The sequence below is a fragment of the Lepisosteus platostomus genome, chromosome 5 (genome assembly GCF_059453375.1).
Source record: "Lepisosteus platostomus isolate fLepPlt1 chromosome 5, fLepPlt1.hap1, whole genome shotgun sequence".
Lineage (NCBI taxonomy): Eukaryota > Metazoa > Chordata > Actinopteri > Semionotiformes > Lepisosteidae > Lepisosteus > Lepisosteus platostomus.
This window is the reverse complement of record NC_142615.1, coordinates 61203589-61213125: the sequence shown is the minus strand read 5'-3', so window position 1 is coordinate 61213125 and position 9537 is coordinate 61203589. Positions and strand designations below refer to the sequence as shown.

The following is a 9537-nucleotide window of genomic DNA, read 5'->3' as shown; positions in this document are numbered from 1 at the left end:
AGTCTCTTATGTGCACATTTTTCCACAAGTTGATCTCTTAACATTTCAGTTGCCAATACTCCAAAGTCACAAGATTTAGCCAGTTCTCTTAGTGCAGTCACAAAAGCATCAACAGATTCGTCCTGAGACTAAGTTCTCTGCCTAAATTTATGCCGTTCCAAACCCACATTTCTCCGCGGTGTAAAGTAAGCGTCTAAGGCAGCTACAGTCTGTTCATATGTACCTTTTTCTCCAGGGAGGTTGACGAAAATCCGCTGCACGGACGCCCCGATACAGTGCAGTAATGTAGCCCGTCTCACGGCATCCGGAGCTTCTGTAGATCCACTGGCTATTTAAAAAAATCTGTAAGACTCCATCCATATCTTGTATTCCGTATACAAATCCGGTGCTCCGAGGTTCAGTAGAAACGGTGGAAAAAGCTGGGCATAAGCAAAGCTTCTCGGCGCGGCTGCCATATCTTCCATGGCGCAAACTAAACGAAAAGTCCGAAAATTCTGAAGTTCGTTTCTACCAGCAAGAGAACTAAAATCTGCAGTGTTCTGCTTGCTTTGAGTCCATCTCTTGTCGCCATAAATGTTGTGTATCTTAATAAAGAGACGTTTTTATATTAACTATTTTATTAACTACACAGATCACGCCCTTACACCATATTTTCCTGCCTTCTACTCTCTCGTTCTGTTGTCTGGCGATGTCTACTCACTATACTACATTTAGCATGACTTCTTGTTGCAGTTGAACTCAAAGCTGGAGATGATCTCCATATTCTACCGCAGTAACAAGTCCGAAACGCAGGACACAGTACACACTTTTTAAGTGAACTCAGGTTGTTAAAAAATTAAACCAGCGCCCTGTCACAGAAACGTACACCAGTCTCCCGCGCAACAAGCGGGGGTACTCAGCACTATACTAATGAGGAGCGCTTGTCTGCAGCTGAGCGTCAGCAGTCATTTCCTCATTTTCAAAGACTTTTTCACCTGCTCTCAGCTTTTAAAGACGGTCATAAACGCTCAAGAAGTAATTCACGTCAGTTTGAAGCCTGTTTCTGTTGTCTCAGCTTTTGATAAAGAAAAGCCGTGCGTGGGAGACTCCCTCTCTGAAGAAGTTTGCCGTCACCCTGCGAGAGAGAAGAGCCATCAATCACCGAGGCAACCACTGAGACAGTTAACATTAAACACGTGAAATGCGAGATGTTGTGATTTTTTTCCTGCTTAAGGCTTCTATCGTTTCTATTCTAACGAGAAAGACCTCTTTATTAGAAGTGAGATTTTAACAAACGTCTCCAGGGTTAACTGCGACCTGAACGCAACGCCTTAGACCACCAGCCATCTTGCCTGTGGTACTTATAATGAAGTACATATTTTATTTCTTTCTACTCGTTGATAAGAAAAAAAGTGAAATTATGTAATTAGGGATATGTCTTTTTTTCATGGGGAAAACTAGCCCGAGCAAAAGTAAAGTTTAGAGTAGCGCTCAATAAAAATGATCAGAACCCGAAAGCGCTTCTTATGCGGATCAGTATATTCCGACACCACTGGTTCTGCAGAAGAAATAAGAAAAGCCGAACTCAAAGCACTGCGGTGCCATTACAGGTACTCTGTCTGCTGCTGCTTTAAGATCTACTCACACCGTGTTGCCATTAAGGCTACCTAGTAAAAAAAAAAACGTATCGTCACCTTTTTGAACGTGATTATTAGACACCCGTTAAATCTCCACCGAGGTTTCTTGAGAGATCGTTCAGCGAGCGAGTAATAAAAAAACTACTTCGCTTCCAACCTCTGCTGTCACTGTAAACTCGGACGTGATGTTCTGCAGATGTGCAGTGTGCCTTTCCTCTTGTCGTATTCAAGAGTACTCACTGTGTGAGCTCCTCACTGCGTGTTCTGTACTCTACTGTGATTTAATTTAGATGATTACGTGGAGTAGAGTGACAAGATCTACTTGAACATTTTCGGTTTGTGAAATGAAACACTAAATACACTACTGTAAATACAAGTAATGGACATTTAAAATAACCACAGTACAGCTAGAAGAGTGAAAGATAAAAGACTACTTAGAATGACATTCACAATAGACTTAAGAACGGCACAGCCGCCCGAACAGGGACTTGAACCCTGGGCCCTCAGATTAAAAGTCTGATGCTCTACCGACTGAACTATTCGGGCTCTGAGAGAGAGTTGACACTGTCGCGAGCCTCGCAAGTCACGTGTCTCTTGTGTCGAAGAGCAGTCATACCTGACCCGTCTGGAATGACCACTGACAGACTTTATCCAGAAGCGACGGCACCACTCCCAGTAGAATGAGTGAGAAATACATCATGACATGGGAAGTCAAGGGGCTCCCACAATCCCTCTTTCCTCACATTACTGATTTTTTTTTCAATAGCATTTTGACCTTTTTTCACATTCAGATTTTTTTCACATTTAATAAAATCTTTTAATCAACAAAATTAAAAAGAAAACAAATAGAACATTTTTTTGGAACAATAATTTAAAAAAAAATATTTCAATGCCGTGGTTGTATACGTGTGCACACCCTTTATAAAGGGAGTTGCAACAGTGCTGAAATGTAAAGAGCATTTCTGTAGAGAAAACAGCATTTTTTCTGACTTGATGTTAAGCTTAGGGAGCCTGTCTTTTAGAAATTCTATTTCTTAACACCCTGCACAGCCTCCCGACAGACTAACGAATATTTTTGGGAGAAATTGGCTCACACACCGGAAGACACTAACGTTTATTTACGTTAGAGTATGTAAAACTCAGGCTTTAACAGATTTTCATGATGTTTCACACGGGGTGTTACCTGTTGTAGTGTTTCAAAAGATGTGTTAGCGGACCACAAATTATCTTGAAAAGATTTGGGTTTGTACTGGCTGGGATTCAAACCCGACTCAATTATTTGGAAGGCGCCTGTACCACCAACGCACTTCCGAGAAGCACCTGCAAATTATCACAATCCTCTCTCTCACCTACAAAGTTATGGAGACACAGACGTCCAATGAAAACTAATTGTATTCACTCAAGGCTCCACTCTTTTGTTGTGATGTCATTTTAATTAATATTAGCTTTGATAAGGTGTCGTTTTTGCCTCTTAAAGTTAAAGTCTGCTCCTTTCTTCCTGGTATAGAAATAACATGTTCCATCTTTGTTTAAAAACACCACTAAAAGTAAATTATTCAGCTCTAACGCCTGTGTGCATTGACAAGACATCTCAAAAGGACTTATCAAATAAGAACACGATCCTTCCTGTTACCATTCCTGTGGTTGGGGCGTTGTTTCACCTTTTATTTTCTTCTACAATATTTGCAGACAGGGCTTTATCACTCGAGTTGTACAGAACAAGTGTGCATCGGTCCATGAAAATAATCAGTAGTGCTGTTTTTCTATGCATAGTTTAATCAAGAGCACTTAAAAGATGCGGTTTTGGAACGGCATAAATTTAGGCAGAGAACTTAGTCTCAGGACGAATCTGTTGATGCTTTTGTGACTGCACTAAGAGAACTGGCTAAATCTTTTGACTTTGGAGTATTGGAAACTGACATGTTAAGAGATCAACTTGTCGAAAAATGTGCACATAAGAGACTATAAATTGCTGCAGGAGGAAGGGCTGACTTTAAAAAGAGCTCTTACAGTCGCTAGAATTCATGAAGCAGCTCAAGCAGAATCAAGAATGCTTTCTGACCACAGTGACAAAGTGACACTGAACGGGGCGCTCGCTCAAACTTTACAAAAAAAAAGCCGAGCAGCAGGACACAGTCATGCTAGAGAAATAGAAGAACAGGGGACGGCTGACATTACATGTTACAGGTGCGGACTAACAACGCACAAAGCAGATGAATGCGGAGCGTGAACAGCAAAATGTCTACACTGCAAGAAAACAGGACATTGTGCACATGTCTGCAGAACATCACGTCTGAGTTTAAGGACAAGTATCCCTTTTATTGTTGTTGCTGCCTCCGGTTTACATTTGGCGATGTAAACCAGATTCAGAAAAAAATAATTTGAACAACCTTATTCCCAGACTTACTCGAAGGGGCGGTGGTCAAGTGGTAAGGCGTTGGTCTCGTGAACCGAAGAACGTGGGTTCAAACCCCACCCGTGCCTGTTTAATTTGTCACCGCTTTCCTTTAGTTTCAAAGTCTTAAAAAAACTCGCAATGTAGGGATCTCAATAGTAAGAGAACATAACTTTCGCCAGTGATTAGTATTCTTCCATATCCTGCCTTGTTTTTTAGTCGACAAAGCTTATCTCTCTTCACCCCATCTTCCGAATGATCGCCTCAGCAATGGGAAGGAACGTGCGCTTGGTACAGCCCCCGACTCCATGGTCTGATCACAAACAGATCTGGTGAGCTGTCAGTCCAGGTGGGAAGTAACGTTTGAAAGCACTAAAAATCTGACTTAGGAACGAGAAGACCGTGTTTTTTATACGAGTAAACGATAAAATAATATACTGCCTGCAAGACTATGTCAAGTTCAAGTCCAAGTTTTTTGTCATTATACTCATACACAGGTATATGGTATAACGAAATGCTATTTAGCTAGCTCTCGGACATAAGTAGTACAAAGAAAAAAACACAACATCAATATAATTGTATAACAAAAGAAAGACAACAGCCGATGTGCAAAAAACAACAACAGGCAGTGTGCAAAACAACAAAACAGGTTATGTGCAAAAACATGCATCAAAAGAATGAAATAAAGGGATAGAAATGATGGGGAGTGAGCTTTTGACATGTATGGTAGAGGTAGATTTTCAATGTGTGTTTGGATTTTTGGTAAGAAAGAAGGCACCGTGAGGTTCAGATCATAGGTGAGAGGTGAGGAGAGAGTGAGAGAGGCTGGGAGTTTAATAGTTTGATAGTGCGGGGCAAAAACAGTTTCTGAGTCTGGTAGTCTGGACCCGAATCCTCCGGTACCGTTTTCCATGTCATGCTAAACGCCATAAATTGTGTTTGCCCAGTCGTATCAATCGTTCTAAAGTTACGGAAAATCGGATGCGACTGGTGCAATCAGTACCCATTTTTTCAGGCTACTCAAGCGGTTTAAAACAGTAATTTCACAGCTTCGTGTCTTTTAAGCTTTGTGTTTCGATCTCCAAATAGAGGCACGGGTTCAAATCCCACTCCCGACAATCAGGCGTTTTACCCTGTCTTTTTTACCTGCCTTTACACTGTTTCAGTCGTGTTGTGCTCGCTGACAATCACAGTACGAGGAAAACGGAGAAACTGCTTAGCAAAAACATAACGGACAGAAAAAAGCTTTGTAAACACGTGAATGGGATTAGCAGCAGTAAGGCATGCATTCAAATGTTTAAGGCTTATTTATAACAGCAGCAGAAGAAAGGTGCAGCTTTTGTGAGAATTCGCGGGTTTTTATGCTGCTTGGACTTCTTTCAAGCCTATGAAGTGACCCCCGTTTTATTTTCATTTTCAAACTTCAGAACCGAATAACAAAAAGGTTTCATGTGTGACAATGTTGTGTAATGTTGAAAAAAGGGCTGGACTACTTTGTTCAGTCCAAATTCCACTATGTGAATTTATGCTTTTTTAATATAAGCATTAACAATACAATGCGTGCTCAAAAACCGTTACTTATTAGCTTAAGAAGCGGCAGTGTTTTGACAAAGTGTGGTATTCGAACAGAAAATGCTGAAGTGTTTAATACTTGCTTGTGAGCAGATCTCCCTCGATTAAGACAAACTCTTGTTTGGCCGATGATTTCAGATCAAAATCTGAATCAAGTGGAAAGAAAGCTGAATTACGCTGGGTACTGGGTATCACTGTTACGCCATCAGGTCATGCTAGGAGGATTGGGGGGGTCAAATTGACACAGAGGGACCCAATGTGGGGGCTGAACCCACAGTTCTGAGATTAAGAGATTCTTGCTCTATGGACTGCGCCTATATAACTCTTGTGCTCCAGCAGTAATGTTTCTGGGTGTAGATGAACATGACATTATAGACTGACAGCAGGAACACGTGGCCCACAGGCAGTGACAGAATCGCTATATTTGGCTGCAGTATATTGTGTTGAGAGCAGCATTAACTTTCCTGCAGAGATGGGAGTGCCTTTAATACAGCTCTTTCAATCGGACAGAGTAACAGGAACTGACCTAAAGTTTCGGCTGTGGATCCATCTCCACATGGGGGACAGTAAAATAGCGATGAAGTAATGTTTCTGGGTGTGGATGAACATGACATAATAGACTGCCAGCAGGAACACGTGGCCCACAGGCAGTGACAGTATCGCTATATTTGGCTGCAGTATATTGTGTTGAGAGCAGCAATAACTTTCCTGCAGAGATGGGAGTGCCTTTAATACAGCTCTTTCAATCGGACAGAGTAACAGGAACTGACCTAAAGTTTCAGCTGTGGATCTATCTCCACATGGGGGAAAGAGACAGTAAAATTGCGATGAAGAAACAGAAAAATTTGTGCTCGCTGCAATGTAGGAAAGAGGTGGTCAGACACATAAAACAGCTTGGTGATAATTTGCAGCGACAATTTTATGTTATTTAGTACACGGATTTCTCTTCATGTTCCTTAAGATGTGTAATTTGTATGTTGGTTGTATGAGAACAGTTTCTCCTAAAGTCCTGTCAATTGACAGTGGAGAGCTAGCTGGTGCACATCTTCAAGAAGACTCTCTTTAAGGCGATTACAAGTTTCTCGAACAAATCTGTGTCATATTTTTAAAATAGTTTAGCTAATGAGCAACGAGAGTACAAATAAATTCTCCCACCCTCCATTTGAAGATAAAACTCCATGTGCGAGTCAAAGTTTCCTTGAAGCTACTGATGTTCGTCATTATTGGACATTCCCGGTGATATTGACTAAGAAGCTCAATATTTACGTGTTTTAGTTCAACATGTGCAAAACATCCGTATCCCCTGCAAATATCGGCAAGGTCAGTGATATTCTCAACAATTTGTGCCATTGCAATTCGTGCGATTGGTGCCATACTTTTTCGAAATGTATACTGACATGCCAGGATCAGAGGGTCATATTTAAAAAACTGGTGCATTAAAATTTCTTGTACTTCAGGATTTTGATAGTCTGTTACATTGTCTTTCACACGTCGGTGTTAGAACTGTGAGACATTTTCATAATCGGGGGAAGGCAGTAGCAATAAGCAGAAAGTACAGTCACCTTTTCCCAGTGTAAGTCCTTGTTGTGGTGAGTTTTTAAAATTGGTTTGCGATTTTCTGAAATATATTCCATACAAAAATATAATTTGGACAGTCGCTATTTATTTGGATATTCCTTTTCAGTGAAGATGTCTACAGTATTCCAGCCGGATTAGTACTGATCGAAGAGAGCCATCTACAGGCGAAAGGCGACATAACATCACAGCAGCAGCATTTAAGGTGGAACGAAAAACACGCATAAGAAGCTGGCGAATAAGAAGCCAACTTCAGCCTCGTAGCAGACCCTGGGAGGCACGCTCAAAATAATCATCTTTCCCAGTACTTAAGAGTCATATTTAGATCGCTTTACTGCAATTTTATTTGATTGATGGGAGATGTGAAGCCATCGAGCCTGTACTGCACTTTCACATTGAAATTGAAGCCATTTCTCATGCTTTCTCTAAGTTTCGGGGCTGCAATTGAGTGTAAAGGAGGCGACTTGAAATTGAAACATGTAATCACCTTACAGAGGGTCTTCACGACGGGGTGCGTCAGCTAGTTCTCCATTATTGTCAGTTTACTGGACTTCTGAAGAAACCTATCTACAGCGAAGATACAAACTGCACAGTTTAAGGCACATGAAGAGAAATCTGTTTGCTGATTGACTCAAAACATGTCGATACAAATAATCTGCCAGGCTGATTTACTTGTCTGACCACCTCCCTCAGTTCCCCTTTGCTGTTAGCACAATTCTTTCAGTTTCTTTTCTAGTATTTTCCTTGCTATTTTAGTGTTCCCCATGTATAGATGGATCCACAACCGAAACCGTTTTCACCCTGTGTTTCTGCAGCGTCAGTCTGTATGAGGAGCATGACTTGCACAGCTCCAGTGGCGCAATCGGTCAGCGTGCGGTACTTATACAGCAGTGCACAGCGGAGTCATGCCGCGGTTGTGAGTTCAAGCCTCACCTGGAGCAGTGTCTTTAGCTACTGAGAGCAACTGTCGAGTTTAGATACTGTTAGGTATTTGATGGAGATAAATTAACATCAAACGAACAAGTAAAGATTTATTTCGAGTCACAATCAAAGAAGTTTCCACAGCTGAAACGTTGTGTTTACTTCTATTTTCAGCATGGAATAAACCTATACTTTTCCATTTGCAGCCCACGCATGCTGTGATGCAGCTCCCTACTTAAATTACTATCAGCTGTGTACCTCCAGTTGACCTGTACACAAATATATGAGAGAGGTCTACTGAGACAAGAGGAGCACTGAAGACTTGATAAAGCTCTCGCATTAGATTCTGTGTTTGTTGTTCCCCAGATTTGTTTTTAATGTTCTTTCTCTTTTGAAGTTGTTGCGTTTTTTTTTTCTGATTGGTAGCTACAACGGGTCAGTTGCAACAAACTGGCTGCTGAAATTTGTCAGCAGCTCTGTAGCAAACCTGTTCTCAATTGCAACAAACCTAAAATAACAGCTGCTCCCCATTAGATGTTACTAAAGTAGGAGACTAAGCAGACGAAGTGGAACAATAGATTACATTGGAACTGTCCTGAATGTAGTGGAAATAATATCGTCATTAAGTAATGAACAATTGCTTTCCAGACACTACAATTATTCACAAGGAATTTTATCAATACATATTTTATTAATAAAAGTGTAGTATCTTAATAATGAAGTTTAATGTTATCTATATCAGTAGCTGTATTACAGGTAATGCATGCACAGACTTTATTATACTATAATGAATTTTCAGGTATCCCGGGGAGAGAACTGAAATGAAGGAAATACATATTTAAAAGGGGTGTAAGTCTTAAATGTGTTCTGTCACATAGGGGTGTTAATTGAATAGATTTGTTGTAATATTATTTGACTCTACACTTGTGTTTCTCAGGAGACAGCATTAATATTGGGGATTTGTGGATACAGATAATAAGTTGTACTATACAGGCAGATGTATGGTTACCTTAATGAAAAAAACTCTTATCCTTACCCTTTTCAACATTATTATTTAAGACAGTCTTTCAGAACAGTATTCTCGTATTAGTGGCTATAGTCTAATGATAACGGTGGTGAAACAGGCGAAATGTGCGGAAAGAATTGGAGATGGAACAGGAGACTCATCCAGTCGATAGAAAGCTTGGGTAGGACTGCACAAACACCGTGCCAGTGCTTAGTAGCGTCATTTAAAAATAATACGTGGTTTAACAATATCAACTGCTCTTCTGTGAGCTCAGCTCCACTACTAGTAATACATTGCCCAAATTTTCAAATTAGATACATGTGTTTTCTACGTGTATGTAATTGGTACTTTTTTGTTTTAACTGATTTTAAATATAATCTTTATAAAACAGACAAAGGGTTTATGTGTTGCGCTGAAATTCACACACAAGTAAGGAAAGATATCGCGCTTAG

General features: G+C 40.5%; 3 non-coding genes across 3 annotated transcripts; 2 read left to right on the top strand and 1 right to left on the bottom strand.

The window, feature by feature from the left end:
- Positions 1 to 2089: 2089 nt before the first annotated feature.
- trnak-uuu (transfer RNA lysine (anticodon UUU)) lies at positions 2090 to 2162 on the bottom strand. Its single transcript has one exon. It is a non-coding gene; the product is annotated as a tRNA-Lys (tRNA).
- Positions 2163 to 4028: 1866 nt separating this feature from the next.
- Positions 4029 to 4100, top strand: trnat-cgu (transfer RNA threonine (anticodon CGU)). The gene has a single exon. It is a non-coding gene; the product is annotated as a tRNA-Thr (tRNA).
- A 3905-nt stretch (positions 4101 to 8005) lies between these two features.
- trnai-uau (transfer RNA isoleucine (anticodon UAU)) lies at positions 8006 to 8099 on the top strand. Its single transcript has 2 exons — positions 8006 to 8043; positions 8064 to 8099. It is a non-coding gene; the product is annotated as a tRNA-Ile (tRNA).
- The last annotated feature ends 1438 nt before the right edge of the window (positions 8100 to 9537 follow it).